Below are 19,350 nucleotides of genomic sequence, written 5' to 3'. Positions count from 1 at the left end.
GATGGAGACAAAAAGAACTAATCTAGTTAGCAAAACTGTCTTTTGACTACATACTGTAAGGCTAAAGACAAAAAAGAATCAGACACATACACTGTACTCTAGTTAGTGAATCTGTTTCTCACAGGGGTGTGGGTTAGCAATTCTGAAACTCTTTATATATATATATATATATATATATATATATATATGTATATATATATATATACTAAAACTGAACAAGTGAGTAAATATACTGTAAATAATGACAGCCAGGTTTCTCACTGTTGGTGAAAGAAATTACAAATAAGGAAATATTGGAGGCTAGAATGAATCTTGTGGTGTTAGGCTGGAATTGGGGTGTTAATGTGTGCACATGGTTTTTAATAGAAAGATACATAAATACATACGTACATAGGTACATAGATACACAGATACCAATGACTGTATATTTCCTAGCCCTGTCTTCTGAGCAGGAAGTAATGACATCTCAGTAGCAATGAGGACACCTAGCTCCCAGATCTTGGTGAAAAGGACCCAGGAAATAAAAAGGAACCAGGACTCCCTGGAGAAATGGCCAACTGAACAAGAACTGATTGAAATGGCCAATTAAAAGGATAAGGTGAATCTAGAACATCTTGTGGTACTGGGAAATAATGAAGTGTTCAAAAAAATGATTGATACTTGTCAAAAGAACACAAGAACCAATTTGAAGGGGCTCCCAATGACCAAATCCAGTACAATACATAATAATAGTTACGGATTATAGCCTATAAAATAAAAGAAATATCCATGAGTCCATACTGACATTAAAATTGAATAAGTGGGAAAGACACACCCCTTCTTTAATGATAGAATTCCAATGACTAAATATTGAAAGAGTGATGGAATTAGAAAATTACCATTTGGTAAACATCACAGTAATAATTTTTACTGACAAGAATTATCAATGGATGCTAAATGTGGTGGGCAAAGGTGTGGTGAATGGGATATTGGCTTAGACTTACGTACAGAAGTTTCCCACCAAGATACTTACTAGTTACAAAGGGAAAAGGAGTGACTTTACAGTGGAGACACCAGGCGACTCTACCTTAACCAAGTGAAAAAAGTTAACAGTAGAATCAGAGTGAGGCGTAGCGACATCATTTACCTCTTGATTTCATGCACTGAGAAATTATGACATTTTTTCTGTGGCACTCTTGTCAAAAATGCCTTCTTTCCTAATTCTGAGAAAACATCAGGCTAACCCAAACTGAGAGATAGTCTGTAAAATCTCCACAATGTGAAAGTCAAGGAAACACAGAGACTGAGGGACTGTCACAGGTGATCACACAGCAATGAAATATGATGAGGGATTCTGGATTGGATCCCGGACCAGAGAAAAGACCCCTCCCCTCCTGAGCCAGTCCTTTGGTGTTGCTGCTGATGGGGGCGTACCCGCTGTCTCAGGTCAGCCTTACAGGTTAGTATGTGAACCTGATGGGGAAGGAGTCCAGGCAGAAACAAAGGGGTGAGACCACTTGGGGCACAGAGCAGAATAAGTGGGTGAGAAGGTGGGAGAGAAAGCACCCTGTGAAGGAAACTTTGAAGTGGCTGGAAGCCTGGAGCAGGGTTCAGAAACTCAAATGTGTCCAAGAGCCAAACAGATTAAATTCATGGACAGAACTGGCAAGATGGTGCTCATTTGCTGTATTATGACATTTCATAGCAACATTTATACTCTCTGCCTCCTTAAACAAACCCTGTTGCAATTTCAGTCCTTTTCTTTTTTCCAGTTCAATAAGGGCTTCTTTCCCCACACAGCTTTTCCATATTCTTATGATTTCTTTTCTGGTGGCATCTTACATTGAATTCTTTCAACTTTGCACCTTAAACACTTAGAAACATTCTTCACTTCCACCAAGATATATGCTTGCTCCCATTTCTCTTGAAGCATGTAGCCCTTTTGGCCTCTTTTATTTTTTTCCACATTTGTTAGAGACATGATCACTAGAAACACTTCACTTTCACCTAATTCCATTATAAGAAAAACAGTTGCACAGATTTAAAAACTGGCAACTGATCCTTGACCTTGATGTCTGGGAAACAACAGGGTATGGAGACAGCAGGGTGTGGAAGGGATGCAAATGAAGAGACCTCTAAAGAAGCACCCCTCTCTCCCCCGCTCCAAGGGCCCAGCTCAGCCTACTGTGGTCGTGTAGGGATAAAGGACTATTGTGGTCAGATTTATAATTCTTGAAGAGGAACTGAAGTGAAATAATCTGAAATCTCCTGATTTTTCAATGCTGGGAACTAATTTAAAACAGTATTTTAAAACCCCTTGCAGATGTGACCAAACCAGACATGATCTATCGACTTTCAGTTTGCATCATCTGTTCTACATTATACAGGTGAGAGCTGCACTAGAGAGCTCTGAGTTATTTCTGCTAATGTGAGCTAATTTGTTCCCACTGACTCCAGAGACACTTGGTTTATGCAAGGAGGGTCAATGTTTAAAGTTTATTAATGTTGTTCATCATATGAATAGGACATGGGAGAGCAGCCATGTAATTAACCTAATAAGGTACACCCTGATGAAAACTCTTAGTGACTAGGAATAAAAAGACTTTGTCAAGATGATAAATTAATCTATCTCAATCCAACAGACAATATGATACCTAGTGATGACCTGGAATAGGAAGCAAAAATAGTCCTTAATACCAAAGGTACTCATGAATACAAGGAGCAAAACAAAGATATTGCACTGCGGATGGTGTCAACAACATTCTGCAACTCAGGGAAAAACAATAGGAGAAGAAAAATAAGAGGAATTTGTGAAGGAAGAGGTAAGTATCATTATTTGCAGAAGATGATTGTCTACCTGAGAAACCCTAGTTAATGGACTGAGGAATGTTTAGAACTTATGAAAGAGTTCAGTAAAGTAGCTAGACACATAAATATATGAAATTCTGTAGTTTTCTATACACCAGCAATGACCAAACAGAAAATATTTGAGCTCATTCATCCTAGCAACAAAAATGCCTTGGAATAGGAAATTCAAGGGACCCAGAACACCCAAACAATCTTGAAAAAGAAAAAATTGGAGGACTCAAAACTCCCTGATTTCAAAATTTACCACAAAGCTACAGATAGACACTAGATAAGGGTAATAAAATTGAGAGTCAAGAAATAACCCCTCCTGTCTACAGTCAAATTGATTTTGGACAAGGATGCCAAGACAGTTCAAGGGGGGTAGGGGAAGTTGTTTATTCAAAATCGATGCTGAGACAGTTGGCTATCCACATGAAAAAGAATGAAATTGGGTTCCTATCTCACACTGCACACAGAAATTAACTCAAAATAGATCAAGACCTAAAGGTAAGAGTTAAAACTACAAAACTCTTAGAAGAAAACATATGTATAAATCTTCGTGACCTTGAACTAGGCAATGGATTTTTAGATATGACATCAAAAGTATAAGCAACAAAGGAAAAAGATACAGTGGACATCATCAAAACTTAAAACTTAAGCTTCAAGGACACCATCAAGAAACAAAAGGCAACCCACAGAATGGGAGAAAAATTTTACAAAGCATATATACAATAATGGATTTGAATCTACAATATACAAAGAACTACTATAACTCAATAACAAGAAGACCACCCAACTGAAAATGGACAAAAGGTATGAATAGATATTTCTCCAAAGAATATATACAAATGGCCAAAAAGCATGTGAAAAATGATCAATATCATTAGCTATCAGGGAGATACAAATCAAAACCGCAGTGAAATAGCACCTCACACTCACTATTATCCAAAAGACAGGTAATAACAAATATTGACAAGAATGTAGAGAATTTGGAATCCTCATACATACACTGCTGATGGGAATGTAAAATGGTACGACTGCTTGGAAAAACAGTCTGGCAGATCCTCAAAACGTTAAACATAGAGCTACCTTATGATCCGGCAATTCCACTCCTGGTTATGTACCCAAGACAAGTGAAAATATATGTGCACCCAAAAATTTGTACATGAATGTTCATAATACTCAAAAAGTAGAAAAGCCCCAAATGTCCACCAAATGGTGAATGGTTAAATAAAATGCGGCATCTTCATACAATGGAATGTTATTTGGCCGTAAAAAGAAAGGAGGTACTGATGCATGTTACAAAATGTGTGAACTTGAAAACATGCTAAATGAAATAAGCCATTCATAAAAGGCCACACACTGTGATTCCATTTATATGAAATGTTCAGAATAGGCAAATCTGTAGAGACAAAAAGATTGGCCATTACCTGGGGCTGTGATGGTTGGAGGAAAATGGGGAGTGACTGCAAATGGATATGGGACTTTTGGAGGTGAAAATGTTCGAAAATTGACTGTGATACTAAAAAAATCATTTAATTTGTACTTTAAATGAATGAATTGTATGATATGTGAATTATATCTCAATAAAGCTGTTATTTTTAAAAACTGTAAGCTTTATATGAGATACAAAAGAAGGCTTGCATAAATGGAAAAACATTTTATGTTCTTGGATTAGAAAGTGGTATTATAAAAAATATCCATTCTTCCCCAGTTGAATATATAAATGTAATACAGTTTCAACTGTAGGGGAGTTGGAGAGAGGAAGAAGATTGACAACACGAGTTTACATCTTATCACGAGAAATACAGTATGAGACTAGCCAGAAGAGTTATTCAGAGGTTTAGTAATGAGGGAGGAGTTGCCATCTGAGAGAGGAACACATTCTATAAAGCCAAAGAGTTCAGATGCTGTAGTACTGATGTAGAAAGTATAACATCATTTGGGGCCAAATTGATCTATCAGAAACAAACACAAGTATCTGGATGAATTTAATATATGATAGGACCAATTATCAAAAAAATGGGCTAAGACAACTCAATAACTATTAGGAGAAAAAAAAATAAGTGGTTTCTACCTCAAATATTATACCACAAAAAATTCCTGACTAATTAAAGATCCATATGTAAAAATTAAAATGAGAAGCCCAGAAGAACAAAAGGAAATGTGTATACAATGTCGGAATTGTAGCTGGCAATTTAAAGCATGATACCAAAATCAGAAATTAAGAAGGAAAAGACTACTTGAATATATAAAAGTAAAACAACTTCTGTACATGAAAAATCACCATAAACATTAAGTTAAAAGGTAAATGGCAGAGCAAGGTGAAAACAAATAATAAAAGATACCATCCTTAATATAAAATATACTCTTTACATTAAAAAATTATATACTCAAAAGAAAAGTGATTTGAGCAGATAAGTAGACAATTCACCAAAGATAAACTAATAGCCATAAGTATATGAAAAATGTTCAACTATAAGGAAAAATATAAATTAAAACAATGAGATATAAACTTCAATCTGACAAGAAGTCAAAGATAAGAGAAATTATATTACTCAGAGTTTTCAAACATTTGGAGACCCCAAATGCTCATAACTGTTACTGTTAAGTATAAATTTGGTATTGTGTATGGAAACATTAAAATACATGTATCCTTTAACCTAGTAATTCTACTTCTAGGAATTTATCTGAAAGAAAAATAAGTCATTCTTGTATGCCAAGAATATTAACCAATAGTTTGCTTATAATTCTAAGCAGTGAAAAATTATGGCATTAATGTTTAAAAATGCTCAATCTATGTAATAGTAAAATATTATGGGCAATTAAAACTAATATTATAAAAAAACACTTAATGACATGGGAAGGTGTCCATGAAATATTAGGTTTAAAATGTAGTTCAAAAAGTATATAACTTTTTTTTTAAGTATATAACTTTTGACCTAGAGTTTCCATTTCTGGGAATCACTCTTACAAACATTCTTGTGTATGAGTGTGTGTGTGTGTGTATATATACATACGTGCACAGGCGCCTAGTTAAAATGGCAGACAGTACTGATAAAGGAAACATTTCCTCCCTTTTCAATAGTACAGAAGTACTGGATAAAATCTAACAGCGAACAATTTAATGCAAAGCCCAACTGAAAACCAATAAAGTGACATCTCCCAGATGAACAAGCATACAAAAAAACAAGCAAACACACAACAAACAAACAAAAAACAGCAAGAAAGGAAAAAATCAATAAAACAAAAAGTGGGACAAATAGAAACCAACCTAAAATGGTAGAAACAAGCCAAAATATATCAATAATCATAGGGACTTAAAGGAAATAAAGTGGCCTATTAACAAGTGGAGATTGTTGGATGAAACAAATAAAATCCAATTATGTGCAGTTTAGAGGTATATCTGAAGTATGAAGACATGAAAGGGCTGAAAATAAAAGGATGAAAAAAGAAATACTAAGCAAATACTAACAAGAGTAAAGGTGATTAGTTGGGTTAATTTCAGATTAAAATAGACCTAAGTATTATTAGAGGTAGACATCGTCATTGTCTAGTGATACAGGTTTTGCTCACAAACAGATAAAATGAATCTCAACTTGGACACAACTAATTTTTAAAACCTAAAAAAATACATAAGGCAATAATGAATAGAACTACATGGAAAATTTGAGAAATAAACCATCATTGGGAGACTTTTCAATAAGCCTCTCTGAATTACTAATCCTTTAAAAGATAAAATGTAGCAAACCTATAGGAAATTTGATCAAAATACAATTAAACTGGATTTGATGAATAGGTATAGAACCCTGCACCCAGTAATTGAAAAAATCACATTCTTCTCAAGCACACTTGCAACAGTGATTGAATTAATCATGTGCAAGATCACAAAGCAAGTCTTAACACATTTCAAAGAATTGATGTCATACCGACTACATTCCTGGACCATACTGCCATTAAGTCAGATGTCAGTAACAAAAAAACCTTTTAAATTACCATAACACTTCACATTTCTGAATAGCCCTGGGTCTAAGAAAAACAATCATGATGGAAAAAAGTTTTAAGTATTTAGAACTGAAGGATAATGAAAATATTACATATCAAAAATTGTGGGATACAATAAAAGTGGTAGATAGAAGGAAACTTATAGTCTCTTAAATGGTAATTTGAGAAAAGAAGTAAGGCTGAAAGTAACCAGCAAAGTGTCTAATTAAGACGTTAGAAAAAGGACAATTGAAAAGTCCCCCCCACACCCCTCCCAAAAGCAGATAATAAAAATAAAAGCCGAATTTAATGAAATAGAAGGCAAATATTCAGAGAAAACCCAGTCCAGCCAAAAACACAGTTTTTTGAAAAGACAAACACATATCTGGCAAGATAGATAAGATATAGAAAGCACAAGTAATGTTAAGGATGAAAAGAGATATATTGGAGATTATGAAAATCATAATATAATAGGATGAATAACTTTGTGCTAACACATTTTAAAACTTAGATGAAATGGGAATATTTTTTCCTAGAAAAAAACAGCCTAATAAAACCAACTCAAGAAGAAAAGAATGCCTACAATTCCATAACTTATTAAAACAGTGAAGCAGCAATTTAAAACGCTTTCACAAAGGCAATTCCAGTCCTAGGCTGTTTTACAGGTGAGTTCTAGAAAACTTCCAAGGAACAGATCATTCCAATCACGTACCTACCCTTTCAGGCAATTGAAGAAGGAATAGTCTCCAACTCATTTAATGAGGGCACTGTAACCTTGGTATCCAAACTCAAAAGATAGTACAAGAAAGGAAATCACAGGCCAATCTTACTTGTGAGTCTAGATGCAGAAATACTGGACAGACAAGACAAATTATACATTATAACCACTTGGGTTTATCCCAGGAATGCAGGGGTATTTTGACATTAGAAAATTCTATGTGTCATTCACCATATTAATAATGTAAAAAGAGAGACATCACATAATTATTTGATTGGATACTGAGAAAGCATTTGGTAAAACGCTCAACTTATGAAAAAAAAAACTCTTATAAAACTAGGAATAGGATTTCCCTAACCTGAAATAGTGTCTCTACCAAATACCTATAATAAGCAAACAAGTTTTAGTGATGAAATGTTGGAAGCATCCTCTTTAAAATCAGACACAAGCTACAACATAGATGAACCTTGAAAACTTTATTCTAAGTATGTCTTGGTCTCTGAGGTGCAGGGGGTGTGTCAGCCTTACCACCATGTTCTAGGATTCTCCTAGTGGTGCTTTGTTCTTGAGGAGATGTTAGTTGTTCTTTTGTGAAGGGGAATGAAATCAGGAATGACCTATGTTGCCATTTGGTGACATCACTTTCCTATTCTAAGCAAAAAAAAGCCAGACATAAAAGACCACCTATTGTATAGTTCCATTTATTATGAAATGTCTAGAATAGGCAAATCCATAGAGACAGAAAATGAATTGATGGTTGCTTAGGGGTGAGGTGGTTTGGGGAAAATGAGGAGTGACTGCTGATGAGTATGGGGTTTCTTTTTGGGGTGATGAAAATATTGATTGCACTGATGGTCATGCCACTCTGAATACACTAAAAACCATTTAATTGTATACTTCAGTGGGTGAGTTGTCTGGTATGTGAATTTTATCTCAATAAAGCTGTTTCTGAAAGAGCAGTTAATGAGCTGTGGGATGTTGCCAAGAGCAGTGAATTTGGAATAAAAACATCTGGCTTCAAAAAAAGAATCAGGCCCAAGAAAAAGATGTGCAATAATACCACTTCTATTCACCATGGTGTTAGAGATCCTATCCAGAACATTAGATAACAACAACACAGTGTGAAGGCACTGTAAAGGAAGAACAAGGCCAAAAAGGTCATTATTCACAGACTGTATGATAGTCAACATAGAAAACTAAAAAGAAGGCACAAAGAAATAAATAAAAATAAGAATAAGGTCCTTGGCTATAGGATCACTGTGCAAAAATGGATTCTGTTGCTATACACCAGCAATTAACAAGAAGACGTATCTTTCTTAAAAATTTGCAACAGCAACATAAACAAGAATAAATACAAAATGTGCAAGACAGTATGCAAAGTACTGTAAAACTTCACTGAAAGACATTTAAGAGGACTTAAATATTTGGCAAGATAGCCCATTTTCATGGAAAAAAAGTATTATAAAGGTATCAGCTCTCTCCAAACTGATCTATAAGATTTCATACAATCCTGGAGAAGCACTTCCAACATAACAAAGATCTCCAAAACTTTGTTCCATAAAAGCAATAGGAACACTGGCCAAAACAAAATGAAACTGTCAAAATCAACTTTTTCAGAACACTGGAAATTAACCAAAAATTAATTCTCAGATTGTGAAAATCTGAGGAGCATTTATTCAAGAAAAGTGTCTGGCCCTCAGTAATAACAGAGTGTTGTGGCATTTTTAAGTTGCCCTGTTCCTATCTCCCATTCCCAGCTCCAGGGTAGACTTGAAAACCAGCAGTCTTGAAATCATAGTAGTCATGAAAACCAGCAATCTTGCAGTTTTTGAAGGAAGCAGAATGGGTTTGGGGCACCCCCAAGTACCCCACCCCCTGAAAAGTGTTGCTATTTGACCTGTCTGGCAGCTCTTTAGAAAAGCCCCACTTGCAGGGCTTGTTTTTATTTGAACTGACTCAGAGTTTGCTCTACTCCCAGGGCATTTGCTGAAAGCAATCAGCAGCAATTATTTAACAGCACAGCTGCCTGAAGCAGCAATGCATGTTGGGGCAGCCAAAAGGCTGGCCAAAAAACTTAAAAGGAAAATCTGGGGAATGAGCTGTCTATAGGGGGCTTTGAAAAGCTCAGACATATTCCTGGCAGTCTTGAAGGTCATACACATGTGCAGAGCCATGCGCATGCCCAAGAAGGCCTTGAAAAAGCCTTTATCTTTCGCTTCTGACTGACCTTGAGGATCTGCTCAAGCCAGAAGTGAAAACTAAGGCCAATTTGTAAACTGTCAGAGTACTGAGCACACACACACAGCCCCGTGGCAAAGAATGGGATGCTTATTAGTTTAAGGCATTTAAGGAAAGCTCCATCTAATCATTAGCTGACCACTAAGTTAACCCAGCAAACTTCCTTGGCTGTACACAACAAGTAACACAGACTTTACAAGATTAGTCCAGGAAAGTCACTAAACAGCACCAGTGGCAGAACGACAACAAACGGGGGTGCAGGTATGAATTCCACTACCAGACTTAAAATGTCCTGTTTTCAACTAAAAATTATGACACTCAAAGAAACAGTTAAGAATGGCCTTCTACAGGAAATTAAACAGCTGATACAAACTCCCAGAAGAAGCCCAAATGTTGGATTCACTAGACAAAGACTTTAAGCCATTATAAATGTATTCAAAGAACTAAAAAAAAACATGTCTAAGGGATTAAAGGAAACCATAAGAATGATATCTCACCAAATTAGATGAAGACTCAATTCGATCCCAAGAAAATCCTAACAGAGCTGTAATTGGAACTTGCTAAGCTGTTCTAAACTGGAGGGGAAGAGCAAGGGACTAAGAATATCCAAGACATTCCTTAGGCAGAAGAATAAGTGGGTGGGCAGAGGGGTGGTGGGTTATGTCCTCACAAGAGATTAAAATGTATTATACAGCTATGGCTTTGGTATTGGTGTGGGTATACACAAATAGGTCAATGGAAACAGATCTACGTATATGTGGAAGTACGATTTCTGGCATTACAGATCATTGGGGGAAGGGGGAGCACAAATGATTATCCATAAAAAAAATAAAATAGAATCCTTACTGCTTCACACGTTAACACAAAATTAACTGCCTATGGATTATGCTTTATGCGATTAAGGAAAATTTTCAATTTGTAGAGAGTTTTTACTCTGAACAGGTATTTAATTTTATCAAATGCTTTTTTCTGCATCTATTAGGATGATCATATGATTTTGCCCCTTCATTTTAATATGGTGAATGATGTTGAGTTTTAAATATTAAACCAATCCTGCAATTCTGGAAAACACTCCCTGTTATCATAATGCATTATTTATATATTGCTGGGCTTAATTTACTAATAGTCTATTTAGAACTTTTGCACCTATATTCATGATGGAAATTGTTCTGTAATTTTCTCTTCTTATAATGTCTTTGTCAGCTTTTAGGATCAGGATGTACTGTCCTTATGAAAAGAGTCAGAATGTGTTTCTACATCCTGTGTAATTAATTTATGTAAAATTGGTATTCATTCTTAAGTATTTGCAAGAATTTATCAGTAACACCATTTGGGCCTAAGTTTTCTTTATAGGATTAAAAAATGTTTTACAATTTTATTGAGGTATAAGTGAGACAGTCCACAATAAAGTGCACAAAGAAAGAGTATAATTTGAGGCGGAGCCAACATGGCGGCGTGAGTAGGACAGTGGGAATCTCCTCCCAAAAACATATATACTTTTGAAAATACAACAAACACAACTAGCCCTAAAAGAGAGACCAGAAGACGCAGGACAGTGGCCAGACTGCAGCTACACCAGCGAGAACCCAGCGACTGGTGAAAGGGGTAAGATACAAGCCCCGGCCCTGCGGGACGCGAGCGCCCCTCCCCCCAGCTCCCGGCGGGAGAACAATAGGCAGAGCGGGAGGGAGACAGAGCCCAGGACTGCTGAACACCCAGCCCCAGCCATCCGGGCCAGAGCGCAGACACAGTACATGCCCAGGGGGCCCTGGATACTGGGAGAACAGGGGGTAAGACCTCAGAGCGGGTGCTGAAGCTGATGCCCCTGTGACAAAGAAAAGCGGGGGCTTTTTGAAAGTCTTAAAGGGACAGGGACTTAACAGCTTGACGGAAACAACCCAGGTCACAGTACAGCAGCTGGAAATTACAGGGAAAACCGGGTGCACTAACCCCCTGGGCAACAGCTCTGAGACCCCTCACGGAGGCAAACAGTCAAGCAGCCCCCCCATCCATCACCCCACCGGGCGCTGCGAAAGCAGAGAAGCAGCCTGAGACAAATTCCGCCCACAGAAAGGGAAATTTCTCCCTTCCGGCCAGGCAAGACACAAAGACCCACTCTACATGCAATTACCCAACACAAGCCACTAGGGGTCGCAGTTGCCCCAGTAAAGAAAGGCCAGTAGTAAGTGAAAATTTTGGCCCTCCCAGCTGACAGTCAATAGCACCTGTCAACATGAAAAGGCAAAAAAATATGATTCAGACAAGACTAACCCAGACAGCTTCGGCATCTGCTACATCTTCCCCTGAGAAGGAATCTGGGGAGATAGATTTAGCCAGTCTACCTGAAAAAGAATTCAAAACAAAAGTCATAACCATGCTGATGGACTTGCAGAGAAATATGCAAGAACTAAGGAAGGAGAATTCAGAAATAAAACAAGCTCTGGAAGGACTTCAAAACAGAATGGACGAGATGCAAGAGACCATTAATGGACTAGAAAACAGAGAACAGGAACGCAGAGAAGCTGATGCAGAGAGAGATAAAAGGATCTCCAGGAATGAAAGAATTTTAAGAGAGCTGAGTGATCAATATAAAAGAAATAATATAAGAATCATAGGCATTCCAGAAGAAGTAGAGAGAGAAAAGGGGATAGAAAATGTCTTTGAAGAAATAATTGCTGAAAATTTCCCCAAACTAGGGGAAGAAATGGCCTCTCAGACCACAGAGGTACACAGAACTCCCATGACAAGGGATCCAAGGAGGGCAACACCAAGACACATAATAATTAAAATGGCAAAGATCAAAGACAAGGACAAAGTATTACAAGCAGCCAGAGAGAAAAAAAAGGTTACCTACAAAGGAAAACCCATCAGGCTATCATCAGACTTCTCAACAGAAACCCTACAGGCCAGAAGAGAATGGCATGATATACTTAATGCAATGAAACAGAAGGGCCTCGAACCAAGACTACTGTATCCAGCACGAATATCATTTAAATATGAAGGAGGGATTAAACAATTCCCAGACAAGCAAAAGTTGAGGGAATTTGCCTCCCACAAACCACCTCTACAGGGCATCCTACAGGGACTGCTCTAGATGGGAGCACTCCTAAAAAGAGCACACAACAAAACACCCAACATATGAAGAAGGGAAGAGGAGGAATAAGAAGGGAGAGAAATAAAGAATCATCAGATTGTGTTTATAATAGCTCAACAAGCGAGTTAAGTTAGACAGTAAGACAGTAAAGAAGCTAACCCTAAACCTTTGGTAACCACAAACTTAAAGCCTGCAATGGCAATAAATTCATACCTTTCAATAATCACCCTAAATGTAAATGGACTGAATGCACCAATCAAAAGACACAGAGTAATAGAATGGATAAAAAAGCAAGATCCATCCATATGCTGCTTACAAGAGACTCACCTCAAACCCAAAGACGCGCACAGACTTAAAGTCAAGGGATGGAAAAAGATATTTCAAGCAAACAACAGAGAGAAGAAAGCAGGTGTTGCAATTCTGGTATCAGACAAAACAGACTTCAAAATAAAGAAAGTAACAAAAGACAAAGAAGGACATTACATAATGATAAAGGGCTCAGTCCATCAAGAGGATATAACCATTATAAATATATATGCACCCAATACAGGAGCACCAACATACCTGAAACAAATATTAACAGAACTAAAGGAGGAAATAGAATGCAACGCATTCATTCTAGGAGACTTCAACACACCACTCACTCCAAAGGACAGATCCACCAGACAGAAAATAAGTAAGGACACAGAGGCACTGAACAACACACTAGAACAGATGGACCTAATAGACATCTACAGAACTCTACATCCAAAAGCAACAGGATACACGTTCTTCTCAAGTGCACATGGAACATTCTCCAGAATAGACCACATACTAGGACACAAAAAGAGCCTCAGTAAATTCCAAAAGATTGAAATCCTACCAACCAACTTTTCAGACCACAAAGGCATTAAACTAGAAATAAACTGTTCAAAGAAAGCAAAAAGGCTCACAAACACATGGAGGCTAAACAACACGCTCCTAAATAATCAATGGATCAATGACCAAATCAAAATGGAGATCCAGCAATATATGGAAACAAATGACAACAACAACACTAAGCCCCAACTTCTGTGGGACGCAGCAAAAGCAGTCTTAAGAGGAAAGTATATAGCACTCCAAGCATATTTAAAAAAGGAAGAGCAATCCCAAATGAACGGTCTAATGTCACAACTATCAAAATTGGAAAAAGAAGAACAAATGAGGCCTAAGGTCAGCAGAAGGAGGGACATAATAAAGATCAGAGAAGAAATAAATAAAATTGAGAAGAATAAAACAATAGCAAAAATCAATGAAACCAAGAGCTGGTTCTTCGAGAAAATAAACAAAATAGATAAGCCTCTAGCCAGACTTATTAAGAGGAAAAGAGAGTCAACACAAATCAACAGTATCAGAAATGAGAAAGGAAAAATCACAACAGATCCCGCAGAAATACAAAGAATTATTAGAGACTACTATGAAAACCTATATGCTAACAAGCTGGGAAACCTAGGAGAAATGGACAACTTCCTAGAAAAATACAACCTTCCAAGACTGACCCAAAAAGAAACAGAAAATCTAAACAGACCAATTACCAGCAACGAAATTGAAGCGGTAATCAAAAAACTACCAAAGAACAAAACCCCCGGGCCAGATGGATTTACCTCGGAATTTTATCAGACATACAGGGAAGACATAATACCCATTCTCCTTAAAGTTTTCCAAGAAATAGAAGAGGAGGGGATACTCCCAAACTCATTCTATGAAGCTAACATCACCCTAATACCAAAACCAGGCAAAGACACCACCAAAAAAGAAAACTATAGACCAATATCCCTGATGAACGTAGACGCAAAAATACTCAACAAAATTTTAGCAAACCGAATTCAAAAATACATCAAAACCATCGTACACCATGACCAAGTGGGATTCATCCCAGGGATGCAAGGATGGCACAACATTCGAAAGTCCATCAATATCATCCACCACATCAACAAAAAGAAAGACAAAAACCACATGATCATCTCCATAGATGCTGAAAAAGCATTTGACAAAGTTCAACATCCATTCATGATAAAAACTCTCAGCAAAATGGGAATAGAGGGCAAGTACCTCAACATAATAAAGGCCATCTATGAAAAACCCACAGCCAACATTATATTGAATAGCGAGAAGCTGAAAGCATTTCCGCTGAGATCGGGAACTAGACAGGGATGCCCACTCTCCCCACTGTTATTTAACATTGTAGTAGAGGTCCTAGCCACGGCAATCGGACAAAACAAAAAAATACAAGGAATCCAGATTGGCAAAGAAGAAGTCAAACTGTCACTATTTGCAGATGACATGATACTGTACATAAAAAACCCTAAAGACTCCACCCCAGAACTACTAGAACTGATATCGGAATACAGCAAAGTTGCAGGATACAAAATCAACACACAGAAATCTGTGGCTTTCCTATATACCAACAATGAACCAACAGAAAGAAAGAGTATAATTTGAGCAGTTTTGCTGTATGCACCAATGCATGAAGATACATATGTACAGACGCATAAAGGAATGCCTAAAGGATTAAAGGAAACCATGAGAATGATGTCTCACCAAATTAGATGAAGACAATTCAATCCCAAGGCATATCCCCACAATCAGGAATGTAAATTGGTGCAACCATTGTGGAAAGCAATATGGAGGTTCCCAGAAAACTAAAAATATAAATACTATTTGACCCAGTAATTCCATTCATAGGAATTTACCCAAAGAAAACAAGATCCCTGATTTGAAAAGACATGCATGCCTATGTTTATCACAGCACTATTTACAACAGCCAAGATGGAAGCAACCCAAGTGTCCATCAGTAGATGAATGGATAAAGAAGATGTGGTACATATACACAATGGAATATTATTCAGCCATAAAAAGAAAAGAAATCCTCCTGTTTGGAACAACATGGATGGACCTAGAGGGTATTATGCTCAGTGAAATAAGCCAGAAATAAGGCAGAAAAAGACAAATACCAAATGATTTCACTTATTTGTGAAGTATAAAAACAAAGCAAAACAGAAGGAACAAAATAGCAGTAGACACATAGACACTGAGAAGGGTCTAGTAGTTGCCAAAGGAGAGTGTTTGGGGAGGGGGAGAGGGAGAAGGGGATTAAGGGGCACAATAATTCACAGTCACAATATAGGTTGGTCACTGGGATGGTAATACAGCATGGAGAATACAGTTAATGATTCTGTAGCATCTTACTACATTGATGGACAGTGACCGCACTGGAGGGGGTGAGGACTTGATAATATGGGTGAATGTTGAATCACTGTGTTGTGTATTTGAAACCAACGTAAGATTGTATGTCAATGACACTGTAATAAAAAAAAGATACATCCTCATAATCAGGATAATGAACATATCTATCACTTCCAAAAGTTTCTTTGTGCCTCTTTTTAGTCCCTTCTTCCCACCTATACATTGCTGCCAGGCACCACTGATGTACTTTCTGTCACTATAGATTAGCTTTCATTTTCTGAAATTTTAAATAAATGAAATAATACAGTTATGTACTCTTTTTTATTTTTCTTTACAGAATGTTTTCCAATACCAACAATCAATTCTCTGGACACCAACTGGCTGTTCAATAATTGAGTTCAGTTCCGGCACTAACCACCTGGAGTTAACACAGACATCACAGCTTAAGGGCTCAGCCCTGCAAGGCTGGCCCCCACTTCAAATACCAGTCACAAGTCCCAGGGTTCCTGTACTTTTGACCAACCAGCCACAAGCTGGAAGTTCCCACAACTCCCTCGTAAGGTTCAATAATTTGCTAGAAAGGTTCACGAAACTCAGAAAGGCACTGTACTTATGTTTACCAGTTTATTATAAAGGATACAACTCAGTAATAGTCAAATGGGAGAGATGCAAGGGACAGTGTGTGTGGGAGGGGTGCACAAAGCTTCCACACCCTCTCCAGGTGCACCACCGTCCCAGTACCTACATGTGTTCACCAGCCTGAAAGGTCATCAAATTTCTGGTGAAATGTCCAAATATTTTTTCCAATTTGGGAGTGTGTGTTTGTTATTACTGAGTTTTGAGTGTTCTTTATATATTCTACATAAAATTCCTTTTTCAGATGCGTGATTTGCAAATATTTTCTTCCAGCCTATTTTAGTCTTTTATTAGTGTCTTTTCAAACACTGTGCAAGTGTTTTATTTTGATGTAGTCCAACTTACTAATTTTTTTTATTTTGTAGAATTATGCTTTTGGTGTCATATCTAAGAAATCTGTGGTTAACCTAACATGACAAAGATTTTTATCCTTTTCTTCTAGAAGTTTTAAAGTTTGGGGTTTTAAATTTAGGACTATGATGTATTTTTATTTGTTTTGATGAAGTATGGATCCAAAGTTCTGGGTTTTTGTTGGTGTTTGTTTATATATGAATAATCCAGTTGTTCTGGCACAATTGTCTATTTGTCAGAAATCAATTGGCCATTTATGTGTGGGTCTATTTCTTGACTCTCTATTCTGTTTCATTGATCAATTTGTGTGTCTGCATGCCAGTACCATTCTGTCTTGATTACTGTAGTTTTATAATGTCATGAAATCAGATAATGTAAATACTCTGTCCTTTGCATTTTCAGATAAATCTTAAAATAATTTTGTCAGTTTATACCAAAAGGATGCCCAGTGAGATTTCAATTGGGATTTCATTGACTCTTTAGATCAATTTGGGCAGAATAGGTATCTTACAAGTATTGGGTCTTTTGATCCATGAACATGACATCCTCCATTTATTTAGGTTTCCTTTCATTTCTCTCAGCAGTATTTTGTAGTTTTCAGTATGCAGACCATTGATATTTATGTCAAATTTGTTACTAGTTATTTCATATTGTTTGATGCTACTGTAAAATATTTTGTTTTTAATTTCAATTTCCAATCATTTGTTGCCAGTTTGTGGAGATACAATGCATTTTTGAAATTTGATCTTACATCCTGGAACATTGCTAAACTTGCTTATTAGTGCTAGTAGCTTTTTGTAGATTCTTTGGGATGTCTACATAGACTGTCATGTTTCTGTGAATGAAGATGGTTTTATTTCTTTGCCTATCTTTATTCTTCTCTGCTAGAGTTGTACATTTTCTGTTGAATTGTTTGAGTTTACCAATCCTGTCTCCTACTGTTAAAACCATACGTTATTAATCTCAGATATCACATTTAGTTCTAGAACATCCACTTCATTCTTTTTAGATCTAACTCTCCCTTGAAGTTCTCTGTCTTTTCACCCATTTTGTCTGTCTTTTCCTCTCTTTCCTTTAATAGGCTTATAGTAGTCATTTCGACATCCTTGTCTGCCTACTCCAACATCTGGATCACCTGCAAGTCTGCTCCTGCTGTTTGTTTTTTTTTCTCCAGATTACTGGCCATGTTTTCCTGAGTCTATATTTGTCACATTAATTTCTATTGTATGATGGATGATGTTTGTAGAAGAACCATGGAGACTGAAGGCAATGTTATTTTCTCCCAGTGAGGGTTTGCTCTTTCCTCTGTTGGGCACATAGAGTGAGGGGTTGACCATCTCAGTCCAGTCAGGAATGAGCTAGTCCAGGAATGGTTCACAGCACTAGTTCTTCTCAGTCCACTTCCGCTTTCCAGTGTCTCCATGGTGAGACCTGTCATGTGTTTGTTATATGCCATTTTCTCCAGCAAGATTTGGATATCAAAGCACTAGAGGACTGCAAGAGACTTCACGCTACCTTCACAACCCAGCTTCTCAGCCTCCGTGTCATCGCAGCTCTCAGCAAATATCCCATGTGGAAAATCAGCCCTCAGGTTGAGGACCCTCTAGATTCTAGTCCACCTTGCCAGGCCGAGCAACTGTTAAAGGCGCTGCTGATTTCTCTTAACCCTATGACAAGCCTGATCCCCAACTGTGCCCAGATTCAACAAATGTCCTTAGGAAGAAAAACGTTGTTGATCTTGGATCACCCAAAAGTTCTTACTTTCCTGAAATTTTAGTTAATCTAATTCTCTTTGCTTTCACAGCTCCTTGATATGTCAAAAATATGACTTCTGTAATTATCCAGTTGTTTCTAATTATTGTAACAGATGCTTACCACTACTTACTACATTCTACTGGGAAGTAGAAGAGTTCCCCATATGGATTAAACACTTAAATATAAAAAAGAGAATTTTAAAACTTGAAAGAAAAATATAGGAGAATATCTTTATGACCATGGGTTAAAGAAGGACTTCATAAACATGATAGAAAAGTTGTTATCCTAAAGTAAGGTTAAATATTTAAACCACCTTAAAATTAATAATTTTAATTTTAAAGAAAGTGAAAAGACAAGCCTCAAACTTGGAAAATGTATTTCCAACACATATAACTGACACTTAACAGCCAGAATGTGTAAGATACTCTTATAAATCAGCAAGTTAAAGAAAACATTTGAGTAGAAAATGGGCAAAAGCCATGAACTTGCCTTTCACTGAAAAAAAAAAGCATAGCTAATAAACATATGAGAAAATGCACAATCA

At 37.0% G+C, this 19,350-nt stretch overlaps 1 long non-coding RNA gene across 1 annotated transcript; it reads left to right on the top strand.

The window, feature by feature from the left end:
* Positions 1-199: 199 nt before the first annotated feature.
* On the top strand, positions 200-16,966 carry LOC118917904 (uncharacterized). Its single transcript, XR_005026925.2, has 4 exons — positions 200-1,438; positions 2,303-2,366; positions 2,622-2,801; positions 16,402-16,966. It is a non-coding gene; the product is annotated as an uncharacterized LOC118917904 (long non-coding RNA).
* Positions 16,967-19,350: the final 2,384 nt, after the last annotated feature.

The sequence above is a fragment of the Manis pentadactyla genome, chromosome 4 (assembly GCF_030020395.1).
Source record: "Manis pentadactyla isolate mManPen7 chromosome 4, mManPen7.hap1, whole genome shotgun sequence".
Taxonomy (NCBI): Eukaryota; Metazoa; Chordata; class Mammalia; order Pholidota; family Manidae; genus Manis; species Manis pentadactyla.
Note: the sequence above shows the minus strand (reverse complement) of the source record. Positions and strands in the feature narration are given on the sequence as shown.